We start from the raw sequence: 14,484 nt of genomic DNA, 5'->3' as shown, positions 1-14,484 counted from the left end.
TCCTTGCTGCCCAAACTTCACTCATTCGCTCGCTGTGTTTCTGTTTCCGGTCCTCTGTCCATGCTTCTTGTCGGCTTTGTGTCTTCGGCTTCATCTTGATTGCCTTTTTGGTTGCCCATATTTCTTTCATCTTCTGGCTGTGATCTTGCTTGCGTTCTTCGGTCCATTTTATGCCTGTTCGTTTGTCGCATTGTATCTCATGTAGTTTACTTTTCTTAATGATGTTTCTGAACTTTATTCTGTCGTTTATTGTGTCTGCTGTTATGTTGAGCTGGTTCAGGTCGTTTTCTACCTCTGCCACCCATTTATTGTTTCTAGTGGTTACCCAGTCAAAGATCTGTTTGGTCAGCCTGTCTGATGGCATTCTGTATAGGTGTCCATAGAATTGTAGTCTGCGTTTTCTAATCTTTTCTGTGATTGTCTCTGTATGTTTGTACAGTTCCTCTGTAGGTTTCTTGATCCATATTCCATTGTTAGTTGCGCCAAATATTTTCCTAAGTATTTTCCGTTCTACTTTTTCTAATTGTCTGATACGTGTATGCCCTAGGATTAGTGTGGTCTCTGCTGCATATAGTGCCTCGGGGAGCACCACCGTGTCGTAATGGCGTAATTTGGCTTTTTGTGAGATAGACTTCTTGTTGTAATGATTCCACACTACTTTGTATGCCTTGTCCAGTTTAGTCTTTCTTTCTTCGTTTGAGTCTTTGTTATGTCCACTCATTTGTAGTGTTTCACCGAGGTATTTGAAGTTTGCAGTTTTGTAAATCGTGCCATACTTTGTGTTAAGAGATGAGAGTTTCTTTGCGCTCATAAACTGTGTCTTTTCGTAAGAGATCTGTAGTCCAGTTTTGGAAGCGATTTCGTGCAGTTTTTCAATAGCGTCTTTTGTTTCCTTTATACCTTTCGTGACAATCGCCAAATCGTCTGCAAAAGCCAGGCATTTAATCTGTGGGTTTCCTAAGGTTATCCCCTGTTCTGATGTTTCCCATTCTTTTATGACCTTATCTAACACCAGATTGGAAAGGAGAGGTGAGAGGCCATCGCCTTGTCGGACACCTGTGCGAATTTCAAAGGGCTCTGATAGTTCCCCACAGAACTTTACTTTGGAGGTCGTGTTGGTTAAAGTTTGCTCTATGATAGTCCGTGTTTTGTTGTCTACTTTGTATTCTGCTAGAATTTTGAAGAGAGTTTTCCGGTCGATAGAGTCGTACGCCTTTTTGAAGTCAACAAAGGTAATGATCAGGTTCTGTTTGTGTTGTAAAATCATTTTCAGGTTCCAAATTTGTTCCGCACAAGACCGCCCTTTACGGAAGCCTGCTTGGTATTCCCCAATCAAGTGGTCAGTTTGGCATTCTAGTCTGTTCAGTAAAGCTTTAGAGAGGATCTTGTATGTGACCGGTAGTAGGGATATTCCTCTGTAGTTGTTCGGGTCAGTCTTGTCACCTTTTTTGTGTAGTGGGTGTATCAGGGCAGTTTTCCAGTCGCCAGGAATTTTCATGGTCTTCCAGATGTCTTCCAAGAACCTGTGGATGTCTTTGGTGAGTTCTGGGTCTTGCAACTTCCAGATTTCCGCGATGATGCCATCTTCTCCTGGTGCTCTACGATTCTTGAGTGACTTTATTATTTCTTTAACTTCTTCTAGAGTTGGAGGTTCACTATCTGGATTGTATGTGCTCGTTTCTGTCATCATTTCTTCCATGGGGGGGGGGGGGTCCGTGTTGAGCAGTTTTTCAAAGTACTTTGCCAGAATGTCACAATTGTTTTTGGCATTGGTTTCTAGGGTTCCATCTGGTCTTATGAGGCACAAGTTGGGTGGTTGATATCCAGTCATATTTTCTCTGAACGTTCTGTAGAAGTTTCTTGTATTGTTCTTCATGAAGTCCGATTCGATCTCTGTCAGTCGCCGTTTGTCATACTGTCGTTTTTCATTGCGAATGATTTTGCTTGATTGGTTCTGTGTTTTCAAGAAGTTTATCCAATTCTCTTGGGATTTATGGCTACTAAATTTTTTCCATGCACTGATTCGTTGGTCAATAGCTTGGTCACATGTGTGGTTCCACCAACGGTGTTTCCGTGTTCGTGGTGCTTGTGCTAGTTTCATGGCCTCTCGGATTCTTCGTGAAAGTTGTGTCCAGTCTCTCGTTTTCTCCATTTTAATTTTGTGTAATATTTGTGTCTGGTTTAAAGTAACGTATTCTGGATCTGGTCTAACAATTTTGTTCTCCTGGAGCTTTTTCTTGGGCAAAAGACGAATCCTGATCTGTAGTAGGTGGTGGTCTGACTCGAAGTAGCCTTTACGGGTGTCTATGTTCAAAATTTCTTTTTGTGAGTCTTTCTGCACTATTACGTGGTCGATTTGTAGTTCTTGCTTTCCGCTGGGGAATTTCCATGTGGTAAGTTTTCGTGTTGGTTTCTTGAATTTTGTTGACATAATGGCGAGGTCGTGGCTTTTGCAAAAGTCTATCAGACGTTTTCCGTTTTTGTTGGTGTCCTTGTGTGGAGTATGTTTTCCTGTGATATGTCTGTATATCTTTTCTTTTCCGAGTTTGGCGTTGAAGTCTCCCAGTATTATTTTGACTCTATGTGCAGGAATTTTTCTGATAGTTTCTTCCATTGTCGTCCAGAAGTCATCAATTTTGTCCGGGTTTTTCCTGTTGTAGTCATTAGTCGGTGCATGTGCGTTGATTATTGTGTAGGATTTATTGGCTGATTTCACTCAGATGGTGCTGATTCTTTCGTTTGGTGACGAAAAGTCGATTATGCTGTCCGTGATGGACCTGTGTACTGCAAATCCTGTGCCAAAAAGCCTTAGGTTTTTCAGTTGTCTCGATGGTTTTCCTTTGTATATTCTGAAATTCTCCGTGTTGAAATGGTCTTTGTCTGTGAATCGTGTTTCTTGCAGTGCACATATTTTGAATTGAAATTTTTCGAGAGTGTCTGTCAGTTGTTTCATCTTTCCTGTCTTCATCAGTGTGTTCACGTTGAGTGTGCCGATGTAGTGTTTGCGTTTGGTCTTGAGGGAGTTTGAGAAGCTCCGATTCATCTCATGATGTCCGTGAGCCCCCGGAATCCGATGCTCACGACAATCCCAGTCTATTGACTGGGGCCCGGGGTAATGTGATTTTTCTCGTTGTACCATCATGATGTTTAGTAGTTGGATGTATGGCATGCTGCCGAGTACAACCTGACTTTCCAGATCAGGAGGTTGGTTGAGGCCGCCACTGACATGTGGTGCAGACGCCTTTTGTAGCCGCCCACTGTGGGAACAGACGCTACTAGTAGTTTTGGTCCGCCCCGAGTATTTCATTTCCTCGGTACCACCTATATCTAGGAGGCATTCCCCTATCCGCCTGGGGAGGCGCTCGTTTGCGGGTCTACTAACCGCCCCGATATATATATATATATATCTCCAGGGTGGTCCATATGACTAGCTTTTCAGAGCATCGGCAGAACATTACGTATGGCTGGGTGTTGTGTGATGTCCTTAGGTTCGTTAGGTTTGAGTAGTTCTAAGTTCTAGGGGACTGATGACCATAGATGTTAAGTCCCATAGTGCTCAGAGCCATTTGAACCATTTTTTTAACATTACGTAGGAAATCAGCATACATTGCACCATTTAGATTGCCATCGATAAAATGGGGGCCAATTATCCTTCCTCCCATAATGCCGCACCATACATTAACCCGCCAAGGTCGCTGATGTTCCACTTGTCGCAGCCATCGTGGATTTTCCGTTGCCCAGTAGTGCATGTTATGCCGGTTTACGTTACCGCTGTTGGCGAATGACGCTCCGTCGCTAAATAGAACGCGTGCAAAAAATCTGTCGTCGTACCGTAAAATCTCTTGTGCCCAGTGACAGAACTGTACACGACGTTCAAAGTCGTCGCCATGCAATTCCTGGTGCATATAAATATGGTACTGGTGCAATCGATGTTGATGTAGCATTCTAGACACCGACATTTTTGAGATTCCCGATTCTCGCGCAATTTGTCTGCTACTGATTAGCCGCGACAGCAGCTAAAACACCTACTTGGGCTTCATCATTTGTTGCAGGTCGTGGTTGACGTTTCACATGTGGCTGAACACTTCCTGTTTCCTTAAATAACGTAACTATCCGGCGAACGGTCCGGACACTTGGATGATGTCGTCCAGGATACCGAGCAGCATACATAGCACACGCCCGTTGGGCATTTTGATCACAATAGCCATAGATCAACAAGATATCGACCTTTTCCGCAATTGGTAAACGGTCCATTTTAACACGGGTAATGTATCACGAAGCAAATACCGTCCGCACTGGCGAAATGTTACATGATACCACGTACTTATACGTTTGTGACTATTACAGCGCCATCTATCACAAAGCGAACAATGTGGTCCAACTAAAACATTCATATTTATTTATGTACTACACGAATATGTAATAAAAAATGGGGGTTCCTATTTCAAAAAACGCCGTTAATATCCGTTTGACCTATGGCAGCGCCATCTAGCGCGCCAGCCATAGCGCCATCTAGTTTCTCCCTTTGAGCTAGACAAGTTTCGTTCTTTGTAATTTTTTCGTTTGACGCTTATTTGAATGGAGCACCATATAAATGGTGCTCCATTGATAGTGACCGGGTCAAATACCTCACGAAATAAGCGTCTTTCTTTTCCATTTAACTAGACTGAGCCACAACAACGCGCGGCCGGTTAACAGCTAGTTGTCTATATTTTTATATTGCCGTTTGGATCGTTCTGTTTATAAGTCTTTACGTATTTTTAAAAAATTGTAGCACATAAGTATTCTTTTGTTACTTGACGCTTTGTAAAGCCACTAAGGGTATACTATAGTCGCCAAACGGCAAAATTTTGTTTCCTGGTGCTGTTATCACTGTCGAAACGACAGTCTGCCAGTTCATCTGTACAACTTGATGATCTTGTACCTGTTTTTACTTGTAAGTTATGGATATTTTTTTGATGTGCCATTCTGTGGCCTGTCATTAGATGACCATGTACCCTATATTTTACAGATATCTAACGACCGGATTAATATTGAAGTCATACATTCATCAGCTGACGACAGTTTACTAAGTGACCTATTCAGAATTTGCGCAGTCCCCTTCCAATTTTATACAGATATGCTGCAAAACAAATATTCTTTGATTTGATTGGGTAAAAATGTCTGGAAACACATTTACTGCTAGAATTATCCTCGGATTTCATAAGTTCCCGCGATTTATTTTTCCATACCCCTCAAATTTTTGCTCTTAGGAGTCTCTCGCGTTAAAGGCGCTGCAGTCTGGAACCGCAAGACCGCTACGGTCGCAGGTTCGAATCCTGCCTCGGGCATGGATGTTTGTGATGTCCTTAGGTTAGTTAGGTTTAACTAGTTCTAAGTTCTAGGGGACTAATGACCTCAGCAGTTGAGTCCCATAGTGCTCAGAGCCATTTGAGCCAGTCTCTCGCGTCTCAAGCGCTAGTTAATAGTCTACAGTGCAATACACAAACATTTAACATAATTATCTATATACGACATAAAAAAAGGATACATTTCAAAGAGAAATGGAAGTGATCGTATGGCATCAGTGTCCGGGTGTTCCCTGACGGGAAGTTCGGCCACCAAGTGCAAGTGTTATTGAGTGAGACGCCACATTGGGCGACTTGCGCGTCGACAATCGGGATGAAATGATGTGAGGACAGCACAACAACCAGTCCCTAAGGGAAGAAAATCGCCCACCCCAGCCGGGCATCGAACCCGGGCCCCCGTGCGTGGCAATCCTACGCGCTGACCACTGAGCTATTGGGGCGGACATTTCACCTAGAGAAAACGAGGCACAATAATTCAGTAATTCAGTATTTCAGCATTTTCTGCAAATGCTCATGAAAACGAATGGCAGCGTTCGCGTCTCAAAACTGAACCAGGGGGAGCAATGTGTCACACACTGGACTTGAATTCGGGAGGACGGCGATTGAAATCCACGTATGGCCATCCAGATTTACGTGTTAGTAGTTTTCCTAAATGGCTTGAGATAAATGTCGAGATGAAATTTTTGAAAAGGACGCGGAAGATTTGCTTTCACAGTTTAATATTTGCCCCGTCTCTAAAGACCTCGTCGTCCACTGCACGTGAAACCCAAATTTTCTTTCCTTCTTTCTAAAAAGGATTTCCTCAAACTTATCTTCTCGAGAACTGCTCTAAGGGTGTCATCATTTGTGATTATCTCTACCTATCTGATTTTCAGGTTACGCCTACAGGGCCATATCTCGAAAGAATCCACTCCTTGGCGTGCCGTGCTTCGTCACTGACCATCACATGTGTTTTACATGTATTTATTTGTATACTTTGTTCTTCTCCCACATCTCTTTCCAATATACTCAACATAGCTCCAAGATGATGTTCACGCTCAGATAAAATAGCTGTATCATCAGCACATCTCAGCATATCTCTTCTTTTTGCCCTGTTTTATTATCCTTATCTCTTACGCTTTTTTCTGTATTTTTCAAGCGCTTCCTCTATGAATAGTTTAAAAATAAAATCGTGACAATGTAACACTTGATTAGCAGGTCAAAAATGAAACACGTGTGAACGTTGGACATTATAACATGCCAGAATAAAGCGTTGCGGGTAAACGGCCACCTACGCAAAATGGCATCAGTTCGCAACGAATAATAGTATGCTGTTTTGAAATTTTGTTTGTGGTTGCAAAAATGCTGTCGAGAAGCTAACAGAATGATGGACTTGTGGCGAGAATGTTTCCCACAATGAACCACACGTCAACTGGTCGAGCAGTTTAAGAGGGATCGTATTTCAAATCCGATATAAGACAGTATAGTGCTCCGGTCAGCTGTACAGAAGGATGCAGAATTTTGAGTTCTCCGAAGGTGAAATAATTCTACCATGGCTTCTCGGTTACTGATTTTTCGTTATGTCATAACTGATTTCGAAAACAGTAGTTTCAATCTCAAACGTTCATCAACGTAAGTTTTGGGACTCAAGAGTTGAAACGTACGATGAGTATCTGAGAGTGAGATCACTTTTATTCAAACTGGTTATGCATATTAAAGTGTCAATATCCAATACTGAAACTGGTTATGGTATAATGAAGTCAGTAGCCCAATAACTGAGAAAAGATTATTTAATATTCATCTACAAGTAGATACATATCCAAAAAAAACTTCTTTAAAATTGGGAAAATCATACTCTAATACTCTTCCGGACATACTGAACAAATTACTATGCTGACCTGTTTACTACAAACCACAGTATATTGTCTCTTTATGTGGGTTATTGCGACATGAAAGATACGAAGCGCAGAAATTATTTCTGATTTAGTATATTTCCGTATTAATTTGATGCATATTTAGAAATGTTCGTACTCTGTGAAGATTTGCCAGCAATGTGTATTCAGTTCATGAGTCAACATGTCAGTTATTATTCCATCGCGACACAAATGTTCTACAACTTCCATCAAACACTTCATCACGATTTATCGTCACCTGCCTTGGAAAGAAATTGAGCTCTCCGTGTACAAGTTAACGACTGTGCCACCGAAATCTGCTGTGCTATATACCCTCGAGACAAAAAAATGACTTGAAGCGCTCGTTCTTATTTCTCTTCCCTCCCCACAAGCAGCGGATGCCATAAATTTACGGTGTGAAGTAGCAATTTTGAAATTTTTGTGTTGGTGAGAGTGCACAGCGCCACTGCGTTGCCTATTGCTTGTTCTGAAGTATGTGGGAAGCTACCTAAGTTTCAGTGACCGCGTTGTTGTTCTTTATAATGCGCGAGAACAGTCTGTACCACAGATTCTGCCAGAATTTTTGCCATTCAGCATGTGTACGAATTCTGATAATTTTATTTGCCTGTATCCATTAGATAAAGAAATATTCTTGACACTTTTAGTTATTGTTCATCACATTCTCTGATAGTTAAACGCTTGTCAACTCTGATATTTCTTTCAGTGTTCAGTCAATTTCAACACTGACATTTCTGCATTTACCAAGAACACAACATTTTCCGTACCGAAACTCTAGTCTCCATTGCCTCACGTTTCGCCCATTCGCAGCAAGTTTCACGATTAGCAGAAACGAGCTGACGATGAATCTCATTACTGATTTCTCCATTTGTGAGCGAACAATGAACTTCGCACTTGGTAGGGGGGGGGTCTATGAGCCTATTTTGGACTCACTTTTCGATTACAATATTTATTTAATAAGTGTTTGGTGATTTGTGGCAGCCAGTATGGGAGATAAGAGTGCCATCAATTGTGAAAAATAATTTATCTTAATATTTCACGGTCATATTCTTAGTTACCAAAGAATCACGGGAGGTGACTACCATAGATTTGTTCTGAGACAGCTACAGCTACTGCTGTTCTGAGTAAGCGACTGTCAACTGGCGATCAACACGTGACCCGCAGAGTCATCATTGACTTGGTCATTATACATCGAAGAAACCTACCACAAGATTGTATACGCCCTTAGTGCATCGAAATACATTTCTTAAGAGGAAGCAGTCAGCCTGTCTCGGCGTTAACATAATCTTCATTTACATTGCCGATCACAGTGCACAGCGGTAAAATCAGTTTTGTCGTGGCCTGCAAATGATGACTATAGTTTACTCACAATGCCCTGAACGAATTCTCTTATGGGGGAGGGGTGCGGCAGAAGCAGACCATGGGCAGCTGAGCGGTGTAGTGCTGGTTCAAAAATGGTTCAAATGGCTCTGAGCACTATGGGACTTAACATCTTTGGTCATCAGTCCCATAGAACTTATAACTACTTAAACCTAACTAACCTAAGGACATCACACACATCCATGCCCGAGGCAGGTTTGGAACCTGCGACCGTAGCGGTCACGCGGTTCCAGACTGAAGCGCCTAGAACCGCACGGCCACATCAACCGGCCGGTGTAATGCTGGTACTGCATTGTTTTGGCATGGCATGGCAAACACTTCGTTTGTAACGGCTTTAGTGCGCAAAGCATATTTTTAGATCCCCAATGTTGGCAGTGATCGGACACAAAAAGCATGAGCGGGCCGAAATCGATCGACTGTTACCGACTTCTGCCGATCCAGAACTAGATATCATTTCTGAACTTGTGAACAAACAACACAAAAGCTATTATGGCCGTAATTCTGTTGGGTGTTTGTCATCCAGTATACAGTATACGGGGATAGAGTCGCATAAAACAACAGAAGTACCTAGACTTCTGGTAGTGGTCTCTCCCCATTAACTGCTCTGAAATCGTCGAAAACGCTAGGTAATTTTAAGCATCGCTGTCATTATTATTATGTTTATATTGTTACAACGTGCAGTCACTAGAGCAGTGCAAGTAGCTGAAGTTGCAATATTTGTTTCGGAGTGCGGAAAATAGCGAGGTTTCCGCCACAGACATCTAACAAGAGGAAAAAAAGAAGATAAGTGCATTGTCTTGAATGAAATAGTTTTGAAATTTCACTACAAATGGCTCATCTGGTGCCCTCAATAACCATTCGATTATACGTTTTAGCCGATACTGATTTGATACGTCTCTGCGTCTGGGGTGGCAGGATATGAGTTCGGCCTAGGAATATCTTTCTTTTAGGCAGGTGAGGGAAGGACATATGTCCTCCTTTGCCTCTTGCTCGATACGGCCTTAGTCAGAGAGATACTTTTTGTACAGCATATGAGTTACCCAATTTGTTTAATCTGTTGAGAAAACGCCTGTTTTGAAAAAAACACAATTTGAGTAGATCGCGGCGCACAATATACTCAAATTTAGACACGTGGCTTGCGTATAACTGAAATGATGCTGACCCCAGATGTAAGAAATAAGAGAGACGAATGGAAGTCAGGAAATCTGAGCTAGTTCTACTACGCCATGACGACGGTACACCACAATTTCAATGCACAGTGACTAGCAGTAGCAGCTACCGAAGCGAACTATGGATTTTTCTTCCATAGCATTATGTCTCAAACGTTTCCACTATCTTCTTTTCCAGGCTATACATTTCCATACAATGCTGTGCTACGAAAGAGCATTCTCAAAAATTTCTCCCTCAAGTCCAGTGTCTGTGTTAGTAGACTTCTTTTGGACATGAATGCTCTCTTTGCCTGTGTTGGTCTGCTTTTTTGTCCTCTTTGCTTCGTCCGTTGATGAGTTATTTTGGTTTCTAGGAAGCAGCATTCCTTCACTTTGTGTTCTGCATGGTCCTCAGCTTTGATATGAAGTTTATCTTAATCTCACTTCCGCTGCTCCTCATTGCCGTCGTCTATCAATGATTTGCTCTCAATCCATAGCATGTGCTCATTAGACTACTCATTCCATGTAACAGGTACTTCTTCTTCACTTTCACTCAGTATAGCAACGTCGTCAGTGAACGTAATGATATCCTTCCACCTTGAATTTTAAGCTCACTGTTGAAGGTTTCTTTTAGTTTCGTCGTTGCTTCTTCAATGCACAGATTGAACATCTATGTCTTCCAGTCTTAGGAGAGACGTAATTGTCGAATTGAACTTGTGCAGGAGGCTTTTCAGTCGTGCCTGGTTACCTCAATCTGTAAGATCACTACTCGCAAATAGCAAGGGTTTCGATTCTAGTCCCGCCCGCACACAATTTTAATCTATACGCAAGTTCTACAGCAGCGCACATGACGTTGCAGAGATAAATAATTGTTATGGAAACAATGTAATTCTTTTGAGTTACTGAAACAGATTTTGAAAACGTAGGGACACTTCTGAATAAGTAAGTAAGTGAACTCTAATACGTTTTCCACGATTGGTATGCGTGTTGGATCAAGGTCATACAAAAATGGCTCTGAGCACTATGGGACTTAACTTCTGAGGTCATCAGTCTCCTAGAACTTAGAACTACTTAAACCTAACTAACCTAAGGACATCACACACATGCATGCCCGACGCAGGATTCGATCCTGCGACCGTAGCAGTTGCGCGGTTCCAGACTGTAGCGCCTAGAACCGCTCGGCCACCCCGGCCGGCTCAAGGTCATACAACTCGAAGACGACTACTTAAATGTAATTACGTAAAACTGGTACATATCGAATTTGTTTCATGGTTGAAGAAAGTAATTCTACCTCTGACTGAGTCACACTCGCACATTCCGTCGTTCTTTCCTTTGTGGTCACCGTTTGTTTGTGGGCTGCCTCTTCCTGCCCGCTGCATTTCCCTTTCCTGTTTGCCGCAGATCTGTGGTTGCGAGAGACTCGCAATCCTCAGCCTAGAGGAATGGTAACTTTGATCTGTGTTTTCTTAATAATTCGTTCACTCCGTCTTCAGGCCACGAGTGGTCTACCGGGAGCATCCGACCGCCGTGTCATCCTCATGTGGAGGACGCGGATAGGAGGGGCGTGGGGTCAGCACACCGCTCTCCCGGTCGTTATGATGGTATTCTTGGAGGAGGAGGATATTAGTGTTTAACGAGGTCATTAGAGACGGAGCGCAAGCTCGGGTGAGGGAAGGATGGGGAAGGAAATCGGCCGTGCGCTTTCAAAGGAACCATCCCGGCATTTGCATGAAGCGATTTAGGGAAATCACGGAAAACCTAAATCAGGATGGCCGGAGACGGAATTGAACCGTCGTCCTCCCGAATGCGAGTCCAGGATGGTATTCTTGACCGAAGCCGTTACTATTCGGTCGAGTAGCTCCTCGATTGGCACTACGAGGCTGAGTGCACCCCGAAAAATGGCAACAGCGCATGACGGCCTGGATGGTCACCCATCCAGGTGCCGACCACGCCCGACAGCGCTTAACTTCGGTGATCTCACGGGAACCGGTGTAGCCACTGCAGCAAGGCCGTTGCCTAATAATTCGTTCAAAGACAGAAAAAAGAATATCTCTTGTCTGTCAGATTTTTTTCGAGTCCATATTATTAAACACGCTGCAACGTCGGGTTATCATTGCTTTGAAACATGCCTAACTAATTGTGTAGTCATTCGATGCCAAAATCTCTCCTGCTACGCACCATTATTAGAAGATTATGTACCTCGTACATAGAATGCAGTTTAATTCCATATCGAACTATCGTTTCTAAAACTTGTTTTTATATTCCTTCTCGACTTAATATCAAAATTTAATCCAGCTGTGTAAGCAATGCAGTGAAAGAAATTACCGTTTAGTAAATGTAAATTATTATAAGTACATCATGTTCGAGACGAATCAGCACACAATGCCGTAACATGTTATAACGAGTTCGATCAGACATTAGCTAAAGAGAGTTCAAAAAAGGATTGAGAAATTTCCCTGATAAATCTTAGATACTTCGAGGCTTGGTGCCCCATCTCACAGGCGGCTGCACATTTGGGATGTTAACGAGATACCATATTTATAGAAGCTCCGGATTGTTTCCAGAATAAATTTTTCTATATACACTGGGATGTACAGTCTTGTTTCACCAAGAGTTTTGTTAACGAGATATTACGAACCACTGATACAACGTGTGGGGAATTCTGCTCAGCAAGAAGCAACGGAATAGTAAAAAGTATCGTTATAGACAAAAAAACAAAGGAACTGTGACTGGTGTGATATCTTTAGTAGTCATTTAGTCTGGTTTTGTATGGCTTTGACAGCAGACGTTCACGTGTGTATTGGTTAAACGTAAGTGCAATAAAATTATGTTATACTATCTGTACCTGTTAGTACTTCATTCAGTACGAGTGCTACGACGGGTTAACTTCAGCGATGACGCCGTATTAGTTCATCAATTTGTTCTTCCGTTTTGGAGTCGTACGCCGCTCAAGTGCTACCGCAACGATGGATACCATTCACGAACATCCTTTTCTTCAACAACTTGGGCAAAATGATGAACGAGTAGTGCTTCGCCGAACATTTCCCTGCCAGTCGATGATAATCAGATGGAACCAAAACAACAAAGTGGCGTCACGATGCAAGGTGCAGACAATGCCGTTAATGGCAAATGTGGGCGGGAACGATATGCGCCTCAATAAACATCGTCCAACGACCGCCAATACACTGAAATGAGTGCTATGGACCAGCGGAGTCTTAACCCGACAGAATTCCGTGATCCGCACGACAATCGCGTGTCTCCCGTTCGGTTCTTCCCCGTCGGTGCCGTTCCAGACGAACCCGTTCGTGTCACAAGGCTGTGCTCAACCGGTTGAGTGCCGCTTCACGTACCCCAGGCTCCCTTCCGCACCGTGAGTGTGCAACGAGTTGCCGTCCGTCGCGACTAGGTAACGTGTAACACACCATCCCTCACTTATCTGGTTTTGGTGTGTGTTCACCCCAGGTAATTGACTAACAAATCAACAGAGAGTTCAAAACTGCCGCAATGTCCGATAACACAAAGAAAGTAATAAGGCCTTGTGACTCCTGATTGAACTGCGTTGGCAGGGTTGAAATTAATTGACTCAGAATTGATCCCTTTTAATTAAAAAGGAGTGCACATTGATGTTATGTTCAGCCACTGAACGCCAGATGCAAATGTTGAACATGAAATTAATTAAGAAAGTGACTTGGGATTTCAACTACTTGATTGAAAACAGATGCAGTCGATTAGGACAGATTTATTTTAACTCACGACCTTCAATCATCATGTTACATGACTCTCCTAACAGGCAGTGGTAATAAATTGCGTTTGCGTGGAGTAAAGCGCGCTAAATCAAAAGTAATTCCTATCGACTGACCCAGGCGTAATGCGAAGTGCGAGAAGAATTCTACAATACACGGCCCATGAAACCCTCGTGGAAGCATTGCCGACGTGATCCAACAAATTAATCAGCGGCCGGAGCGAGCGCAATATCACCGAATTCAGCGTGGCGGAGCGGCGTCATTGTGCGGACGTCGGCCGACCTCATGGTGCTGCAAGGCTGCGCTCGTCTATTCATTTCTAGCTATCTTGCTCAGTACGCAGCTGAACAAAAACTTTCTATCTCCAAGCTCAATCGTTCCGTTTGCTAAGTCCTAAACTGCAGAGATGCTCACTCTCTCTCAGGCAAGCTGAGTAAAGAACACCACGTCCGCCCTCTAGGCAAGCTGGGAACGGAAGACCACTATGGAGACTTCTCCCAGTCCGCTCTTCGCCTCAGTTTCCCCTCCAGCAAAACCACTTACGCCAATTGCAGCGCAAGTCGCGTTAATTATGCGTCGCTTCCCAGCGCCGACCAATGCCTGCTCTGGGAAGTGAACAAATTCCCACAAAATTTCCCTTCCTCTCAACTTCTGCTATTTATCTCCTCCCAGGCCACCCATCAAGGTTAGCGTCTGCACAAAACACCAATTTTTCCGAAATTCTGACTCCCAGGAGAGTACTTCAAATTCCTTGGTCCTACGTTCCCATCCGAGGCCGCCGTATTTCATTCTGTAGCTCTTCACCTGATTTACTTCAGACTCTGCGGACCGTGAATTCAGCGTGAAGTTGCTACATTCACAAACACACATCTTTTGACCTCTGTTGACCGCTCCACCATAGCTTTGCACGGCTTTCTCGCATGTTTCACTTAAAACGGGACGACGGACATTTATCAACAGGCGTACAAGTTCTCCG

At 43.2% G+C, this 14,484-nt stretch overlaps 1 protein-coding gene and 1 pseudogene across 1 annotated transcript in view; both read right to left on the bottom strand.

The window, feature by feature from the left end:
- Positions 1 to 14,484, bottom strand: part of LOC124797429 — a 266,751-nt gene that overhangs the window by 121,565 nt on the left and 130,702 nt on the right. The window lies entirely within an intron of this gene.
- Positions 11,665 to 11,782, bottom strand: LOC124723045 (annotated as a pseudogene).

Source organism: Schistocerca piceifrons, chromosome 1, assembly GCF_021461385.2.
Source record: "Schistocerca piceifrons isolate TAMUIC-IGC-003096 chromosome 1, iqSchPice1.1, whole genome shotgun sequence".
In the NCBI taxonomy this organism is placed as follows: domain Eukaryota; kingdom Metazoa; phylum Arthropoda; class Insecta; order Orthoptera; family Acrididae; genus Schistocerca; species Schistocerca piceifrons.
The sequence above is the reverse complement of the archived record's forward strand: the minus strand, read 5'-3'. Positions and strand labels throughout refer to the sequence as shown.